This window comes from Crocodylus porosus, unplaced genomic scaffold (assembly GCF_001723895.1).
Source record: "Crocodylus porosus isolate Cpor-Errol unplaced genomic scaffold, CroPor_comp1, whole genome shotgun sequence".
In the NCBI taxonomy this organism is placed as follows: Eukaryota; Metazoa; Chordata; order Crocodylia; family Crocodylidae; genus Crocodylus; species Crocodylus porosus.
In genome coordinates this window covers 243284462-243305784 of record NW_017728886.1, presented here as the reverse complement: position 1 = coordinate 243305784, position 21323 = coordinate 243284462, and positions in this window count along the sequence as shown.

The following is a 21323-nucleotide window of genomic DNA, read 5'->3' as shown; positions in this document are numbered from 1 at the left end:
CCCAAGGCAGACACAGTTGCACAAGCACCCATGTCATGAGTTTTGCCTGTCAGCAGCCAGAGGTCCAGGGCCCCAGAACCCAGAAGTCCTGCACCTATCTCCTCAACAGCTGGCAGGCTTCTTGGCTTCAGCAGGGGCTACAATACCTGCAGCTGTCACCCTGCTCCACCTTAACACACACGGTGTCATCCATGTCATGAGATTTGCTTGTCCGCAGCTTGAGGTGCAGTTCTCCCCAAACCCCTGCACCTATCACCTTGAAACTTGGCAGGTATTGGGGCCGCACCAGGGGCCACCACCCCTGCAGTTTTGCACACCCACCCATGGTGTAACACACACATGGACATGAGTTTTGTTTTCAAGAATTTGGGATGCAGTTCCCCCTGAACCCCTGCACCAATCATGAAACTTGGCAGGCTTCATTCTGTCATCAGAGGATACCACTCCTGCAAGGTTCATCCAAATCTGACAAAAAAACCCAATGTTATAGATACGTCATTGATTCCTCATTACCCTATGGCTGGGTCTCCGAGGCGGCTCCAAAGCTTTGGAGCCACTTCGGCCAGATCTAGGCAAGAACCTGGTCTGGAGCTCCAGATCAGATCGCTGGCATCCAAAGCAGCTGGATCCAAAGCCAAATTAAATAGCTGCCTACTCATACAGGCCTACTGAATAGTGGGCTGTTACCTAAAGCCAACAGCAAAGTAAAAGTGGTCAGCTTAGGGTGCCTGACCAAACAGGCCCAGTTCTGCTCCGTCCAAAAGCTACCCATAACAGTGTACAGTCACTCACCAGAACTCCCTTATTGATAAGAAATGTTCAGTGATGAAAATGCAATTTCCTTCTCCCATGTCTGACAAAAATAAATCTACTTTTCTCTTACATAAACTTATTGTGTGGTTCTTATACACTAAAGACAAATAATAAAAAAGAAGAAATGTTTTAAAGAAATAAGCATAAAAAATATTTGGCATTTCTATCATGCTTTGCTTGCTCGGCCATCTTTTCTACCCTTAGCTACTCAATCATAATAATACAAGTACAATAATTCATAATACAAATCTCTTACAGATTACTTGCTGGAAAATTTACTGTTAATGTCCCTATTATTACTGAAGTAGAATCTTAAAATTTGGTATGCTCATTTATTATGGGTCACTGTATGTAGAAATAAAAATAAATCTAACCTTTATATCAGTTATAACCAAAAGGCCATCAGACATCTTTCTCTAATAACAAGCATTCAAATGCCTTTCCATATATACCAGAGATACAAATTTACAAAAGCAACATATTTTTTACTGTAAGCCAATTGTGTTAGCTACGATGGTCTCTAGTTTTGTATTTGTAGAAATAAATATAATAATTTATGCTTACCAGTAACTAGGCACTTATGTGAAGTGAACCTGCTTATACTCTTATAATGCTTTATGTTGTAGCAATTCTACTTAATTCACTTTTTCCAAGCATTAAATAATGCTAAACTGTTTTACTAAGAGGTTGGCAATCTATATGCTTAAGGGAAATTTACCTGTGTGTAGAGATGGTTTTTCATATATCTCTAAATAAAGGAATTGATGGTAAAGATAACTTATGTCTTTTACTGACCACATGCCACTTCTTTATTAAATAAATAAAACTAAACAGCTCCATGGCACTTAAAATTAGATCTTGCTGAGGATGTGTAAAAATACTGCAGGCACTGCTGAGATAACCACAGCCATTAGACAAGTGGATCATTACCAATTAGTACTTTGGACATTCTAGTGTTCCTTTAAACAAAAGAAAGGAGTAATCTGCATATGAAGCCTGTAAAATGTTTGACCAGTCTGAAGGAATCAGGACTTGTGGCAGAGATACCTTTTCTTAGATGGACTAGATGTTTGCAAAAAACATTCTTAAATTGCAAGCTTTTTAGCACAGGGACTATTCTTCAGGCACATCTCGAACAAAGGCAGGAGCTTCTTGTAAAATTATAAAGTTTTCATTTTATCTATTTATTTATTTATTTTTGCAAATATCTAGCTAGTCTAATAAAAGATATAACCTCTGTCATGAGTGCTTCTAGACCAATACAGATTCAGCCTGGATACCTGACCAGTTTGAGGCATTTCTAAGCATAAGAGTGAGGTTTTCTTGCTTACCCAGACTTGATTGGCTATTAATTGTCTGTACTGTTCTTTTTTTTAAATTACGTGAACACCCAGTTGCAATACTACTGTCATCTCCTTTGGGAGCAGGAAGAATGAAGTAAAAAAAAAAAAAAACACACAATAAGATTCTGACAACAAATGCCAGGGAATTTTGATTATGTCTGACTCAAGCAGGAATCCAACAGAGCACCTAAAAATATCCATGAGACTGATCTAAACTACATTGTAGTTTAACTTTCCATTGTTTTCAGTGAGCTCTCAATTAAGCCTCATGGCTAGGGACAGACACTCAAAAAGCCTGAGCCTGAATTGATTCAATCTTTGCAGGTTAGTCTAACCTGACTAGGCTAAATCAATTTTGTAACTGAACAGACATCCCAGAAATGTAGGCTCATGCCAGCAGTGGCTCAGGCTGGAAGCTGGGGTGTGCTAGAGCTGCCCTCCCTTCTTCTACATGGGGCTGAACTGAACGGGATGTGGCCAAGCCCTGCCAGGATGCTCTGATTATCCCCCTCCCCTGCCTCCTAAGCAGCCCAACAGGGAATGTTTATCACTCCTAACTCAGGATTTATCAACTCATTTAGAAAACAAAGCCTCTATTAACTTATGGAGCTCTTCTTGAACAGCTTTTCCAAGGAAGGACATTAGCTACCTGTTGATTAGCTCCAAAAAACCTGTCTGTCTGTTATTTCCCACAGCATGGACCATAGCCAGTATGTGGTCTGCTAGCTAATGCTGAGGTGTCTGCATAAGGCAGAGGGGAGGGAGAAATAATCTCTGCTTAGCAGGGGGAAGTTGGGCAGATGCTCTGTGCCTGCAACTCTCTACCAGAGCTCTAGCTAGAGAGCAGAGGGAAAATCCATCTCTGTTGTTGAGCAGAAAGTCTTTCATGACCCAGAGATCATGCTGGGGTGCTGGGGGCGCCTGGTTTATCTTAGACCAGCAAGGGTCTGGGACAGACATTGCATAAACTAGCTGGAGCCAAATGAGTGAAGTCTGATACTACATTCAAGCAGGTTTATCTCAAACTGGTGTCAGCCATTTTCAAACTAGTTTATGTGCATTGAATATCTTCTCTGTTACAGGTTTAAACCTATTTCTGATCACTTAAACGGGTTTATGTATAATGTCTGTCCCTAGCCTATATGAGAAAAATCAAATGCAATAGATTTGTGATCCTTCATACTTTCTACTGGATGTAGGAATTGCAAGCCCTCAAACCACACAATGACACTAAAATTAAGTAAATCTCTTTCGAGAAACATTCAACATGTTTTCTATTTCAGTTCTATTATTTCTGCTAAGCTGTTACATAATGACCCACAACACAGGAATATTCCTAAACCTACAGAGAAGCATTTTGAAAATTTCAATTATGAACCTTTTACTGTAAAACTGAACCCTTTATGCAAAGGTTAATGAATTCTGCACATTTCTGTGACAAACATTCAAATTCCTCTTTGACCCCTTATTTCAAACATTTGCCACAAAATTTGTGATTTTTTTCCCATGAGCTTTTCTTTCTTTTCTACACAGCACGCAGAGAAAACTAATTGCACTAAGAAATAAAATAATTTATAACAAATACAATATTACACCAGTGAGATGGGATTTTTCTGCCTCCAGAGATACATTTTGTCAATTTTGTTGTCCGTATAAATCATGACGCTTGGTGGATCACTGCAGGAGGCCCAACAGCCATAAAAATTAAGATCACATAATAATTATTTTTCTGTACTACTATTCTGACATAAAAGCCAGCTTACATAATTTTTAAGCATATGTAGAACTATGGTATCGATAAGAAAAGAGTACAGGGTAAACTGAACAATGACCAGACCAGAACCTTTAAAAAATGCTCTACATCTGTTGTACTATATTTGATGTATTTTATAACAATTTATTTTTATTATTGTAGATTCCATGCTGGGATTGCTAGGAAATGCACAAATATGTGGACAGGAATGATCCCTTCCCTGAAGAGAGCTAATAAGACATAAAGGATGAGAGAAGTTATAACAAGAAGAGTGAAGCCTAGGAACAGAGGTATGCCCATGCCTTATTTACTTGCCTATGCTGCCTTCCCAATACCTATTGTCCTCAATAACATACAGTAGGAAAACACCCAGAGAATCATATTCTAAAGATCAGCATTTTAGGCATGATTGACCACTGTGTGGAAGTCAATGAGAACAAAATGTAGCTAATAAAACTGAAACTAGGAACAGGTTAGTGGTTGTAGATAAGGCTGTTCTTATACATTATACATGAGTACAGTGGGTGCACGGATATATACTAGATCTTCATACCACAAAATTCATATGGTTAACTGTGTTTTCCTCATTTGTTTTAATGAGTAAACATTGACTATGGTTATTGTAGCCCTGTTAGCAGAAAGCTGGCCGGTCCCTTTAAGACAGAACTTTCCAGGCACAGCCTGATGGCAGGGTAGGGGTTAAAAGCTGAATTTGGCCAGCAAGTCAGGTAACTGGAAGGGGGCAGGCCAGAACTGTAAAAAACCTGGACTTGGTGGTAGTTGAGGGCAGCAGCCAAGGGAGAATGAGTGTGCATAAGAGCTCCACAGAGAGGCTTGACTTCCTGTCTGGCTGCTATAGGAGGGGAATTCCTGATGACTGTCAGAGAAGTGGCAGTATCCCCAGAAAGAGGAATGTAACAGATGGTGGGATGCAGAAGCATGGAGCCCTGGGAAAATGTAAGCTGGCATGTTGCAGTCTTTAATTTTTTTTTTTTTTTTGTGGTTATAGCCCATGGACTTACTATAAATAGTAACCCTTAACCTAAATAGTAACCTCCTTAACCCAAGAGGGCACTGAGTGGGTTAAGGAGCTACAGCCTCAGAGTCAAACCCTACCTGGTGGGTTTAGATTGGTAGGCCTAGCTAGAGAAAGACGGGGGGGAGGAGGGGGAGCAAGGCCCATGGTGGCTAAGAACCTCAATATAAAATACAATAGGCAGTCTCCCACTTGTAAGAACATCTAAATAATATTTACATCAAGACATGGCAGGCCAGTAAAGGCAGGTACAAGACGAAAGAGAGAAGTGAAACATTAAGGGACTTCAAGGATGTCCTTCATAGGCCACAAAAATGTCACTGGGGAGGTCAACCTGTTACAGTTATGCTTAACTGAAGCCACAGAAGTGACTACTGTATAGTATAGTATACATAACCAAGCTAGCTTTAACATAGCTAGCTCAGACATTGCTAAAACTGTAGCTCCTAGTAGACTAAGCCCCTGAGCATTACCCCATTCTTGGGTGGGTTTGGTAAATTGTTCTGAGATTTCCACTACACTGCTAGCAATACCTGAGCAAGCTAATTCAGAACTGGCTTGCAACTGTTTACCTGAACTGCATTAATTTTTATGACTTCAGTGTAGACACATCTTCATATTTGGAGAAAAGATATTATATATGATGTGCTCAAGCACCTTCAATGACATATCCCCCAGGAATGTACTGATGTAGCTTTGAAGCAGCAATTAATAAAAACCTCAGAGAGAGAGAAAAAAAGAGAAGTTTAAATTCATCAAACCTTGTCCCATCACCCTGAACTACAGAGTCAGTTCCTTGGGGATCATAAAGTCTTCTGAATGTATCCATTCGCCTTTGATTGCAATAGTTATCAACAGAAAGTCCATGTTCTGATGCAAATTAGTCTGCATATCCATTTTATAGAAAGCAGAGATCGTTTTGGCTTGTATTCACTTTAAAGTTTTAAAGTGCATTCTATCTAGAATATAATAGATTTCTGTTTGAAACAGAATTAGAGGTAAAGAAACTCTATAGCAAGTTGCATCAGTCCAACTTTTCTTTGCTATGTAAAACAGCTTGTAAATACAATGAATTACATTAGTTTACCAAGGAAAAGTGCTGTCTTAAAAGGTGATGATTAAGTGAAGGTACTTCAGAAAAAGTGCTATGACAGCTTGTGTATTCCTGATGTTGGTAGGGAGAACACACACTGCGTGCTTATTTTCCATAATGAATCTTTCTTTTCTGCTATGTTTTATTCTGAATGTCAGGAAAGGTCAGTATGTCTCAGTTTCCATTCAATTCTGTTTTTGCTGTTGTTTAAATCAGTCGACACTTTATTTATAATTTCCTTAAATATGTGTATGCTACGCAATTTATTTGACAAGATGTCAGAAATGAAATCATAGTTATGCCTGGCAAAGAATAATGACAAAGTCTTGTATAAAATAACTATCTCTCGTAAGAATTAATGTTTACCATATTTCATTCCATTAATATACTTCAAAATGAATTTGTGAAGCCCATTCACACATTGTCACTGGCACATGAATGTAGGAATTCACCTAGGGGCCAATCCTGGGAGACTGCCAAAAGACTGCAAAATCTGAGCAGGCTTAAAAATCATAGGAAGCAGGAATCATAGGAACCTTGAAATGTCATCTAGTTCAAGCCCATGCTAATAGTAAGATTACTCTTGTCTACCCATTCCAGACAAGGATTTGATTAACATACACTTACAAAAAATCAGTTATAAACATTCTACAACCTGTTCTGCTACATAACTGCCCTCAAGAATTAGAAAGTGCTCCCTAAACCTCCTTTGTTGCAGTTTAAGACCATTTTATAATAACCCTTTTTGGATTTGTAGATTATCAAGGTCCTAAAACCTCAGTCTTCTCATCTTTAGAATAAAATACCTCCATTCTTCCACCCTTCCTTCATATTACCTTTTCTAGATCTGTAAACATTTTTGTTGCTCCCCTCTTTCCAAACTGCCCACATCTTTTCTGGAGTCTGTTGCCTAACATCAGACACAGGTCAGTGCTCACCAGTGGTAACCTATTGGAATAGTTATTTCCTATGACCTTCATACAACACTTTTGTTAATATATCCCAGTATAATCTTTTTTTTTCTCTAATTGTTCAGAAGAACTACAACATTAAAATCATTCTCATAACTTCAGGTCATAATTAGATTGTTATTAGCTCATAATCAGCTTGTGATCCAGTGTTATCTCAGGCTCCCAGCACTTAGCCCTATTTTGTATTTTTACATTTGGTTGTTCCAACCTAAGTGCAGGACTTAGCCTAAGGACTTTGCACTTAAACTTATTAAAGTTCATCATTTACTGGAAATGATTTTAACAATTTATCAAGGTCATTTTGAATTTCAATCATTTCCTCTAAAGTTCCTGAAAATTGGTTTGGTGTCATCAACAAAATTAATTTGAGCACACAGAATTTCAATATTAAAATAATTAAGGGAAGTACAGACTCTTAGATCATGTCCAGATGACCACAGACATTTGGATCCCTGGGGACAAGTAGCAGCAGCACACCTTGTGCCACAGCTACTTGTCCCAACCGAATGCCCATGCCAAGTGCATTTTGGTGGCTGGGGAGGCTCGGACCAGGACAGTAGGAGAAACTGGAGCCTGGCTTGCAGACACAGTGTGGCTCCAGGCAGCCCTGTTTCACTTTCAGCAGCGTGCTCTGCCCATGCATGGCTGCTCTAGCTTTTATTTCTCTGCAGGTTTGTTTGACACCTGGATATCCAGGGGTCAAAAATACCCATGGGGAAAAAAAAAAACCAGAGCAGCACATGCATGTGCGATGGGGCCTTGCAGCACAAAGAGCACGTGGCTCTGCAGTATGTGGCATCATATATTGCATGGCTATGCTCATCTGGTTGTGCCCTTAGGGAACCCCACTTGGTATCTCCTCAAAGTTTGATACTGAACTCGTGGCAACTACTGTTTGAGTACATCTTTCTCACCAGTCATGCACTTATCTTATTGTAGTTTCATGTTGTCAGGCTGTGGCCTTAAATATGGGGCTTCAGTCTGCCTAGCAGAGCTACTCATCCTGGTCTGCTGTCTCTCCAGCTGGGCCTAACTACATGCCCACACCTTACCATTAGAGTGGCCAGCCAGGGTCAGCTGACCCCTCAGACCTTCCAATATAAAATAAACTCCTGACCCAAAGGAGGGTCAACCTTGGGCAACAAGGCTCAACCTTGTATCTAGGCTGCTGCACCCTTGGCTCATGATGCTATTGACTGATGGATTTATTCCCTGGATACCTAACCTGGCTAGCTTCATAACCTTGCTTACTTCTGATCTTCTGAATACCCCACTCCATGCTGGCCTGAGCTCCTGGATAGCTGTCTGGCCTCACATTCTGCCAGACCCTCTGAATCCCAGATTTGGTTGCCCAGATAGGCCTCTTGGATTCTGACTTCCTGGTTCCTTCTAATCCTGAGGTGACCCCCAAACCTGGCCACTCAAGGCCTGGCATGACATATCTAAACTATATTTCCCTAGTTTACTTGTGCGGTTCTTGTGGGAAACAGCGTCAAAAGCCTTACTATAGTAAAGAAATATCATGTTGACTGCTCCCCCTATCCACAAAGCCAATTACCCTGTCATAGAACGAAATTAGGTTTGTTAGGCGTGATTTGCTCTGACAATATATTGGTTGTTTAAATATTGCTGTTTCCTTCTAGTTGCTTATGCATTGATTGTTTGATTATACCATATCTAAGATAGATTGAATGGCCTGTAATTTCCTGGACTCTTCTCTTTCCTTTTTTATCAAGATAAGCACTAGAGTTGCCTTGTTCCACTGTTCCTAAGCTTATATCAACGAGTTCTTAAACATAAAAAACACTGGGTCTGGAATGACCAGTGTTTTTCAACCTGTGGTCCACTGACCCCTGGGCATCCACAGACTACATTTAAGGGATCCACGAAAAATTACTATGATCATTCAAAAGTATGTGACTATACCAACACTTAAAATTCAAAGGTTTGCACATCTCCATTCCACATTTCCAAAGGGGTTTGCAAATGAAAACGAGGTTGAAAAAGAGCATTATGAAAACTACTGTTTTAGACAATTCTCTGAGTTTTCTAGGATGAATTGTATTAGACAATGATAATTTGAAAACATCTAATTCATTTACATAATCTCTGAATTTTCATTTCTACTCTAGGTTGCATACATTCCTGTGCACAATTCCTTGATCCTAACTGAATTTGTCATGTGATACCTTTCCTGTCAAGATTGAAGTAAAAAAGAAATCCACCGCTTCCTTCTTATAGCCCTGTTACACGATTCCTATTTTCTCCAACCCCTTCCCTTTCTTTGTCAGCTGGACCCCATGTTTTTACAGGCATCTTTCTTTTTGGCATTTCACTCTATGGGCAAGGAAGTCAAAGGAGGAGAAGGACCTGCAGGCAACACCTTTTGCACAGCCACTCACTGATGCCCAGGGTGCATCTATTAGTTGGTTCCTGGTTTTACTCACTTTTTACATCAGTTTCTGGCTAGCTGGCTTGGACCTGCTGCCTAGAGTGGGCCCATTTTCCCACTAAAGTCTAAAGCTCAGCAGCTATGAACAACTCACTGGAATAAGCTGTTCACAACTGCTGAGAAGTCAGGTGTGCTGGATGCCAACAGAACCCAAAACTAAAACAGTAAAACACACCACCACATTTATAAACCTTCCCCCAAACAGAGAATTTCTTCTCTTGTGCAAAGCTGCAGTTCCTCTCAAACTACCTTAGACAAACCTAGTTTTATTGATGTAAATGGCAAAACATATATAGATTCAAAAGACAGTAGAATTTGGCTGCCTGTAGACTGCAATATATTCATAAATATTAGGGTTTACATTTTGATCTTTAAGGCACATCCTTCCATAATGGGGTGGTATGGAGCTGCAAAAGGTATGCATGGACAGACTGTATATCCTGGTCACTATTTACGGCCCACACAATTATATCTGTATTTCTGCTTCAAATAGGAATAGGGAGAGGGTAGGGAATAAAAGGTAGTATGAATTGCCAATGATGAGGTTACCATATATAGATATATAATTCATAAACACAGAAAAGTTTCAGTACCACCAAACTGCTGCCCTCAAAAGTATCACAAGCCAAGTTCCTGGAAATATAATGAAATTTAAAAAAAAGAAAGAATAAATAAATGTTTGTTTCTTACTGTTCTTTGTGTTCATAATTATGTATGGATTTTATAATAATAGACTACATCACAAGAGGGCCTTCAGAATTCCAGAATTTAGGGAAACTTAAAAAAAAAAGTTGTTACCTATAGGAAATTAAAAAAAAAAATCTGTGTTTGTGTGATTGTTCAGTATAACTAATATTTAAAACATTCAAAAAAATAGATCCAGATATATAAAAATTACAGAACTTAATATGAGAGTACTATGTAAGAAAGATTGTTAATTTAATTACTATTGAACTCTTCTTGAATAAGGATATCTCCATTCTTCCACAAAAAACATCCAGGATCAATTTTGGAGTCAAATCACTTTTAGATGACAGGATATTGAGGTTTCTCTTTCTTTCTTGGGTTAAACTTACCCTTTAGTGTGATAAAATTATTTTCAGACAAGGAAAGTACTTCACAAAGCTTCAGTTGCTACTCCAAAACAACCGAACTAGCACAATTCCTTGGAAGCAATGAGAACTTCACATTCTTTGCAGCTTCTTTTTTCTACCAGTTATTTAAATGCAGCTATTTCATTTTTATCATCTTGATATCAATTTCAAGATCAAAGAAATCAGAAGTAATTCTATTTTTAAGGAGAGCTGGGGAGCGATGGTGATATATTTGTGTGTAACTTGGAGTTATCCAAAAGTTTTTGCAATTTATTAATCAAGTAATGATAGGTCTGATAACTGATTCTTATTCGCACTTTGGATTCCTGGGAAATACCTAACAAACATGGGACCTTGACATTTTGAGGGCAATTTCAGAGTCCTCAGAGTTACATGTATATTTTAAAACAAAATGATTGAATGAAATCTATTAAAAAAATCTCAAATATGTCTATTTTGTTAAAGTTCTTAATAGGACATATTAACCATATTACCTTTTTATTTACTTTTTTCCAAGGTCATTGGTTCATTTTGAAGGTAGTTATTCACAGGAGGTAAAACTTTCAAAATTCTTCTTACAATCTCAGCCAAGAACAAGAATTGTGATTCGGTACCTTCCTTCCAACAGCCATCTTTGTGAATGTATATTGTGATTTCTCCACTAAAGTTTGACAGAATATTCTGAATCTCTTCCCAATTAGTGAGGGTTATTTCCAATTTTTTCAGGCAGCAAGTCCATCTTGTTTCTAAAAACCTTTGAAGATGTTCCATGAAAAATATAGAGTTACAGTTTTGCAGTATATATGCCACTGGCAAGTTCTTTTCCCACATGAGTAACCACCAGATGTATTGATGATTCAGGCAGTTTATGGAAGGTATTTACAATATTTAAGTGATCAAGACTCAGTTCTCAGTTCTTTAAAGTCCTCCAGTATTTGTTGTGCATTTTCAGCAGTGAGGTCATGCACATTGAGCTACTCCAGTAAATTTATCTTTGGTTTTCTTACAAATACAGTGGAGTAAAAGTGGACGTTTCTATCTGAAGTCACATCATTCCTCATAGTGGCATGTTACTGGCAGAGGAACTTAATATCATTTTTTTCAGAATCTCTTTTGAAATCATCTTCCTCTTAATATTAATAATTTCATTTTGACTTTCAAGATATGAATACTTTGAGTTTTTTTAGAATGACATTTAGAGACTCCTTGCATTACTAAAAGGATGCATAATAGTGAAATGTGGTTCCCCAGGCAGCTGCAGCACATGCAGGCAATGCTGCCTTCTTGCTGTCATCATGCTGCTGGCTGTTTCTTTCCCCACTCCCCTCCATCATCGCCCCACAAGTTGGTGCCTGTAAGTCTCAACCTACATTAAACTTAAGGAGGATGATAAACCATACTATTATATTTAATAATTGGTAAGTCCCTGACATTTTTACTCTCTTTTTAGAGGCAATTCATTTCTGACAACAATATGAATAATTTTTGCCACGGTTTGTAAATAAAAACCATTTCTTTGAATGTGTAATGTTGACATCAGGGCATCAATTAATTATGGCACCTTAAAAAAGAATGTCATGATAAAATAAATATTAAAATCAATTCCTAAATCATTAATGACATTGAAGAAATCAATAAATAAAAATAATAACATTCCATAAAAGAGTATGCTGGATCAGCCACATCAATTTTGAACTAGTCTCAAGATAAAGGATGTCAACTTTAGAGGTCCTGAAGAGCAGAACTGAGGTTAGATTAAGGACATGGCATTCTCCAGAATTGTAAATATACAGGACTGGGGTCTACATACCTGATTTAACTTTACTGGATTTTCAAAAGATTAGCATGAAAATATAAATATGAAATTTAGACATAAAAATAAAAGAATTGTCCATTTCTTTCAGTTAGACTACACTAAGCAGTTTTAGTATTTGGCAAATTTTTTGCCTTAGGTCATGGACTACTATTCACTAAAGTAATATTTGTTTTAAGATGATCCATTGTTGCTCCAAATGGTTTCTGAGTTCCAAAAGCTAATGGTATCAATGATGGCATCATTCCTCACTATGTTTTGTATTACTTTCTGAAGTTGATGGCCAAGTTATTTGAGTCTTTTATGAGATGGATGAATCACAAATTAAGGCTCTTCAAAAAATATTTTTAACCTTTATTCTACCAGATGTATAAAGGGGCACAGGTCCTATCAAATCATTGGCAGGGGACTCCTTCAAGTTTCTTTCCACTATGCTGCAACTTGCCCCAGGGAATAGGCTGAGGTTGTCTGGGGATAACTTCTTACCCCAGCAAGCATCAGCTCCATTTCCCTTATACCAGACCTGGCAGCTGCCCTGAGGTGACCTTCATATTTTGTTGCAACCCCGCGAAATCTAATAAAATAAAAATTGGTTCCCCTTTGTAGAAAGGGCTAATTTGGAATATTATTCATCCAGAAATCACCTTTTCTATAGGCAATTGGTAAGGAGACAAGACAACAGAGAGCTTTATTATGTAGGAGAAAAAAATTATAAGTATAACAGACTGTAGATTTGCAGAAAGAAAAACAAAACAAGTACAGTTTTTCTTACCCTCGCATCTAGATACACCACAACTTTCCTGAGAGTCCTGCCAGGATTTCCAGTGTTCAAAATTCTTGCTGATTCTGCCAGCCTTGACCACTGGAGACCTTGACCCTCCAAATGATGAAGCATGCCCCACAGCTAGCTTCCTACATCAACTCCAGCAGCCCCCACAACTTCATGCTCATGAGTTACCAGAATAGTTCAGAAAGTTCTTGTTTCCCTGAGACACCTGGACCCCCTCTGGGTAAAAGTCCATATCTTTTAGTTCTCCCTATTGATTTTCCTGTTCCAGCAAAACAATGCCCTGGGGTATACAACCCAATAATCTCCTCCTGCTTGTGTCTGGGAGTGGCAGTTGTCTTTAAGTATGCATACTTCAGTCCTTTGGATGAACCATGTCCAAAATTATAAAAATACGTAAACAGCATAACATAATCTATAGTCATAAAAATGACATAAATGGATACAGCTTAACACAGACATTCCAACAAGACCATACATGCCATATCAGTGCAATATGTTGCAACCCCCCAAAATATAACAAGGCTTGTGACAGGTCCATAGACCTATGTAACATTGGCCTGGTGTAAGATGCTATTGTAGTATTAGTAAGACTCCAAAGGTCAAGTCACATGTCTTGAGGAGAAAGAAAAAAATAAAGCAAAAAGAAAAAGATTACAAGTCCAGAGTTTCTGCTTAAAATGGTACCCACAATCATGTTGCTGGCAAATCCACTGACCCCTCTGGAGCAGTGCCATAGGCTCTGAACAATCCATCAAAGTTTCCTCTCAGCTTAAGAGGAGAATTTTAGTTTTAGGTCACCCAACCAATGCTCCCCCATGTGTTTCAAAGGGAGCTTTCATTCTCCCTTATTCTGAAAAAACAACCCCTCTTACCCCCTTTTTTAATTTCTTTATCCCTCCAGACAGTTAGGATCTGATTCCATCATAGAAACTCTAGGATAAAACTCTATGCTCTGACTTTACTACTGTTTGTAAACTTTCTTACTACGGTAATGTATATTTAATTGTAGCAACAATATAAGGTAATTGTTATGCTTTCCCTAGCAGAATCATGGTCAATAGATGCCCTGCAGCCTGAGTCAGGTACCAGAATTGTGACTGTTATTCTCAAGAAAAAGAGAATAAAACCCCCAAACGTAATCCATTCCTACATGGGAGACAGAGTCCACTCATAGCCATCTTCTTCACAATGCTAACAATGTAATGGGCATAATTTTTTAAATTTACTTTAAACAATCTCATACCTGCACATCATGTGCAGGTCTGGAGACATGGACCATCCAGAAAAAAAGGTCCACTATATATTGTGAGACTTGTAAGAAAAGTCTTGATAATTAGAAACAGTGCAGGTCCCTGTCCTACACTATCTGATGCATGTGTACATGTATGTAATGTTTGAAAACTTAAGCACTTAAAACCACAAAACTTCCATTTAATGCCTTAATTTGAACAAGGTGGCATTATTGTGGACTCCTGTACCCACGTAAAGTTCTCTAAAAACTTTTAGCATTCCCCTGTCTAGGTTTAGACCCTAAAGTTGCACTTCTGTACTATCTTTTCAAACAATTTAATATTGTGCTACAGCCACTTTCGCTTCTGAAACTGGTGCAAAGGTCAATGAAGAAAGAGCGACAGGGAATATCTACACATGCAATTAATGCAAATGGATAAACTCCAGTGCATAGCATGCCAGAGCTTATTGATCCTGGGCTCTGCATCTTCATGTGCACCAGGAGCACAGCACATTCGTAGGGTGAGAACAGCTTGCAGGGGTCTGGGAGGTCAGCCTGCCAGCCAGCCCAGGGCTGCTCTGACTTAGCTCAGTGTGCTGCGAAAGGTCTGGCTAGTATATGAGGATGCTTCAGTGCAGGGCTAGCCGGCAGGCAGCACACACTCATGCCCCACCCAACTCTAACAACATTTACTATGCATTGCTGCACAGTAAAGAACTCTACTGCAGGACGGTACTTGTCTTTATAGTACTTGTAGATAATTAGGAAGGTCCACAGTAAACATTTTGTGTAAATGCACCCACAGACACTAAGAATTCTCCCATGTCACTGCATCTCTTTCTTGGTGCAGAGCTTTATATTGCAGCTACAAATTCCTGGGCACAAAGTACAAGTATTCTGGAAAAAAGGGAGGAGCACCATCTACCTCTAGGGCTGCTGAGGTACTGTCTGTATTACGTGCAATGAAAAGGTCACACGTCACGGCTGACATAGGTGTGCTGTCTGACCCCCTGTTGTGATACAGATCTACTGGCCAACATTTTATGTTACTTAAAAGATGTGGTGTAACTCTGCAGAAAGAAAAACTTATCCTGCCAGCAGAACTGAGCCTATATGAAGGGGCCCACCCACAGTGATTAACAAAGTATTATCCCATGGTACAGACTAAACCCATTCAGTGACGCAAACGGACCAAGGGGCCCCACTAGTCCCTGGTGGCCTTTGAAAAATCAAGGTGTAAATGGCATCCCTCTGTGCCTGCACAGGTGTGAATCTATTTAGCAGAAATTAATTGTGCATGCTTAGTATGCAATTATGCAAAGTGGATAGCTCTTAAGTAAAAATACAGCTTTCCCACAGAGTAAGGAAATGCACCGGTTTACAGTGAAGGCTTTTTCTCTATTCTAGATTTCATGTTTTAACTCCTAGTATTTTCAGTTGTAAATCTGTTGCATCAAAAGCATACAAAAATAGTCTTTTCTGATGATGTTAAAGTACATTTTTTCTACTTGCCCATGATTCAGAAACTCATGACTAATTTTTGCTTAAACTTCTCCCCCCCCTCCCCCCCCAGTATGACATCTGTGCAGTTTTCTTACTTGTCTGATATCTGGCCACAAGTAGTACGTTTCAGAAAGTTCTGGTCTTCAAAAACAGGGAATTAGAATAGAAACTTAGGAATCCATTAGTGTAGGAAGTTTTGGCAAGATCCTACTGCAGCAATGTGACACCCAAATTACCATATACCTATGGAAGAACTCTCCTTTCCTAAAAGACGGATAAGTTAAAATGCCACAGAAAGAATACAAGAGGTTATCTGACACATTAAAACGTTTAATAGCATGTATTCTTTTATGGTAGGTCACATACACAATGAGGTCAGCATCACTGCTCAGGTTTAACCAGGACTCTCTAACACTTTTATAAGTTTAATGTCTAAATCCTGTAAATAAAACCTGAAATTATAATCAGTATTTAATAATTCCCAAGCAGACAGAGAATGCAGTGTCTTAATTAGCTGTAGGTTGATTTTCATAAAATGTTTCTATTCATCTCCAAAGCTGATTCTTCATAATTAGGTTTTTGTAGTTTTCCAGCTAAGTTTTGGAGCACTGCTACAATTCAACCTCTAGAAAATTATTGGCTGAGAAAGCAAAGTGATTATAAAGTGTCCCCTGGAACATGTTAAATATCACAGAAGTCTAAAATTTAATAGAAAATGTTGTGGGAAATATCGAAATAGGAAACTGGGGAGGAATAGTTCATCTGTATCAGATGAGATGGTACTTAAGTCATGGCTTGCATTCCTCTCTACCCCTCCCCAATATATAACCCCCCTCCCCACCAACCTCCCTCCCCAAACAACTAATATCCAACTCCCAAGAGCTTTCATATTCAACACTAATGAGCATTTTTGCCATTAAGATCAAACTTCTTAATTTAAACGTAATTCTCCCCTAGCATTTGTCTGCTTTTCTACCTTTCACCACCAGTTACAAATGCTTAATGATGCATCCTGAAACACTTTGAAAAGCAGAGAGAATATTTAGCAGCAAATCTGTTTGTACTTGCCTAAATATTCTTTTCTGTATTACTTAATTCTCATTTTGCAATGCAAAACTTGTTTTCCATACTATATATTTTTGTTTTTAATAGTTCATGTGTCACTTTTGCTTATCGTTAAATAGCATCAGTCATCCATTTTGGAACCTCACTAATGACTACCTGGGAAATGAACAGGTACTAGATCCTAAGCCTGATAAATAATAAATGCAGAGCTTAAGATAGGAAGGAGAACACAAGTATGCCTGCAGCGTGTGAAGCTTCAGGCTGGATACTGCCATCACATTCCTTATCTCTAGGGTGTTTCTCATCCTTGCTTCTACCAGCATGGAACATTTGATTGAGATGGAGGATCTGCCTCAGTGCAGCTGAGTGGAAATGAAACTGGGAGAGATGAAAGAAACGTGGGAGGCTCCACTCTGAAGCTATGTGGAAAAGCCAAGGTTATTAACAACATTTTATAAGATATTTCAGAAAAGATTCTCTGAAAAGTGTATGTGTTACCTGCTTTTCCTCATAAAGGACAGAGTGAACGTGGCATGAGAAATGTCATTAGATGAATTCTTCTTTGTCGTCTTTTCTTCTGGAAAGGAACCTGTGAAAAGAGACAACTTCTCTGAGAGGAGAGAACAAACTGACAATGTTTCTTTCCTTGTCAAGTGCTGCTGCTGCATCACCTGCTGGCAAGAATACTGGGGGCATTGACATTTCCCAAGAGGTGTCAGTGTCCTATTGTGCTGAAGCAGACATGTAAGACAGACACAGTCTTTGCCCTAAAAAAACCCTTCAATATGAATAATGACAAGACAAAATAAGTAGATGAGAGATGAATCAGTGTTAGAAAACAAAGGTAAGATAAGCATATAAACATGCTGACAGGCCATGTGGATGGGAAATTAGGGAGCAGTGGATGTAATACACCTTTACTTTACTAAAACTTTTGACACTGGCTCCTAGGACATTCTCATTAGTAAGTGAAGGAAATACAATCTAGATCAGTAGTGTCAAACTCATAATGTGCCTCAGGCTGGATCTGGCCTATAGGGTTTCTTAGAGACCAGATCCAGTCAGGGACAGCTATGGTGGCAGCAGCAACTCCTGCTCTGGCTCTGTGCACATGGTGGTGAAAGCAGCAGCTTCAGCTTCCAGCACATATTATGTACCACATGGCTCATGCCAGAGCTGGTACCACCATTACATGCCTCGTTCTGTAGCAGCAAGTCCAGGTCCAGCTCTCTCATGGGGAACATAGCAGCAACAGCTCTGGATCTAGCCTGGGCATGGGATATGCAGCATGTACTGGGGACTGCAGTAGTGGCAGCTCTGCCACAAGATGATGGCAGGGCTAGTGGCCAATGGAATAGGGTTTTGACATGTTGATAGGCAAAGTGGCTAGAGGACAACAGGGGCTGCATCAACACTCACTCACCTTCTGGCTATCAATTTCCATATCCACTGGGGCTTCAAGAGCCCTTGATTTTGCAGCAAGCCACTCTCCTCTTTGCTCATACCTCCAACTTCCAGGTGCTTCCTGGTACTCTGGTGGGCTGGATGAATTGGCTGTGCAGACTGAATTGAGCCTGTGGGCCATATATTTGACACCCTTGATTTATATGAAATGACTATTATGGACACAACTGATTGGATCATCATGCTCTATATCTTGTTGGGAGGAAGGCAGGACAAGGTGACATCTTAACTGAAAGAAGTTATTGAGTTGGGCTCTCCAGTTCCTTGTCCTGAAACTGTTTAATATCTTCATTAAAGAGTTGGTGGATGGGATTGAGTGCACATACAGCAAACATGGAGATGATACCAAGCTGGGTGAAATTGCCTGCACTCTAGAGGATGGAATAGAATTCAAAATGGCCTTGATAAACTGCAGAGAGTTCAAAATTAAATTAAATTATATTCAGTAAAGACAAGTGAACTTCACTGGCTCTGACAGCTTACACCCCAGAGTACTCAAGGAGCTGGCTAGCATCATAGCTCAGCCCCTGCCACAGATCTTTGAGACCTCCTGGTGCTCTGGTGAAGTGCCCTAAGATGGAAGAAGGCCAATGTGGTGCCTATCTTCAAGAAAGGAAGGAAAGTAGATCTGGCAAACTACAGGCCCATCATCCTGACTTGTATCCTGGGGAAGCTCTTGGAAAAGATTATCAGAGAGGTCATCCTTAACAGACTAGCTGACAGCAATATCCTGAGGGATACCCAGCATGGATTTGTTGTGGGTGGGTCTTGCTTGATCAATCTCATTTCCTTTTATGACCAGCTGACCTATCACCTGGACAAGGGGGAAGAGATTGATGTTGTATATCTTGACTTCAGAAAAGCCTTTGATCTGGTATACCATGATCACCTCTTGGCAAAACTGGCTAACTGCGGCCTTGGCCATACCACAATCTGCTGGCTGGGCAATTAGCTCTACAGTAGGACCCAGAGGGTGGTGATTGGTGGAATTCGATCAGTGTGGTGCACTGTGACCGGTGGGGTCCCCTCAAGGCTCTCTCCTAGGGCCTATACTTTTTCATCAATGCTGTAGACATCGGTGTCAGAAGCAGGCTGGCCAAGTTTACCGACAACACCAAACTCTGGGGTAAAGCATCCACACCAGAGGGTGATGCAAGAAGATCTTAACAAGCTCATGAAATGGGCGGATGAGAACCTGATGGTGTTTAACACTGAAAAATGCAAGGTTCTCCACCTTGGGAAGAAAAACCCACAGCATGCTTATATGCTCGGCAGTGCTACACTGGTTAGCACTACAGATGAAAGGCACTTGGGAGTCATCGTTTCATAGTTTCATAGTTAATAGGCTCGGAAGGGACCTCATCAGATCATCAAGTCTGACCCCCTGCCATGGCAGGAAAGAATACTGGGGTCAAATGACCCCAGCAAGGTGATTGTCTAGCCTTGTCTTAAAGTCCCCTAGGGTAGAAGCCAGAACCACTACGCTTGGAAGTTGGTTCCAGATCCTAGCCACCCTGGCAGTGAAGTAGCACCTCCTGATGTCTAATCTGAATTTACCCTCTGCCAGCTTGTGACCGTTATTTCTAGACACTCCTGGTAGCGCTCAGGGGAACAGGGACTCCCCCAATACCTGCTGGTCCCCTCTGACTAGTTTATAACAGGCCAATAGATCCCCCTTCAGCCTTCTCTTGTGGAGGCTGAACAGGTTCATGTCCCATAGCCTCTCCTCGTAGGGCCTTCCCTGCTGCCCCCTGATCATGCGAGTGGCCCTCCTCTGGACCCTCTCCATGTTGTCTACATACCTCTTGAAGTGCAGTGCCCAGAACTGGACACAGTACTCCAGCTGTGGCCTGACCAGTGCCGCATAGAGGGGGAGGATCACCTCCTTGAACCTGGTTGAGATGGGGACCACGCTGGCCCTCTTCCAGTCCCCTGGCACCACACCAGAGCACCATGAGTGCTCATAAAGCCATGCCAGGGGTCCCACTATGACCTCAGCTAATTCCCTCAGCACGCTGGGGTAGAGATCATTCAGACCAGCTGATTTAAATACATCCAGTCCCTCTAGAAGTTTCCTGACTAGATCCTCACTGACCCTTAGCCCACATGCGCCTCCCTTGGGGACTGAGGGGGGCCTAGTGTGGGGGCTGATCCAGCCCCCGCTCAGGAAAAGGGAGGCAAAGAAGTCATTAAATAGGTTAGCTTTGTCATCTGGTGTGACAACCAAATTTCCTAGTGTGTCTTGCAGGGGTCCCACATTACCCGGTACCTTCTTTTGGCCACCTATAAATTTAAAAAAGGACTTCTTGTTGTCCTTGATCCAGGAAGGTTGTTCCAGTTCCATCTCTGCCTTGGACTTCCTGACCACCCCTCTGCAGCCCCAAGCTGGGTTGGTGTCAGCTAGCAGGAGGGTAAGTTCCTCCTGCTTGTTTCCCATACTACAAGCATTTGTGTAGAGGCACTTGAGGCCTTCTGTGGATGTGTGCACTGGCCCCCTAATCTCAGCATTGTCTTGGCCCCTGTTGCTTACCTGTGTATATGTTCTGCTCATCGGTCTAGGATGGGCTGTACTTGTTGGTGCTGCTTGGTTTAGTGTCCAAGTCTTCCTCCACCCTTGTCTTCCCCTTCCCCTGATGAGCCTAGTTTAAAGCTCGCCAGAGGAGATCCGCCAACCTAGAAGAGAACACATGCTTTCCTTTAGGGGAAAGATCGAGTTCATCCCATTCAAGCATGTCTCTCATCGTGATGTGCGGGTCGTTGTCAAGGAAGCCAAAGCCCGCCTCAATACACCATTTCTGAAGCCACCAGTTCATCTCTGTTATGTACGTCTTATGCCGTCTTCCACATCCGCTCACTGGTAGGGCAGAAGAGAATACCACCTGTGCACCTATCTCCGTCAGCA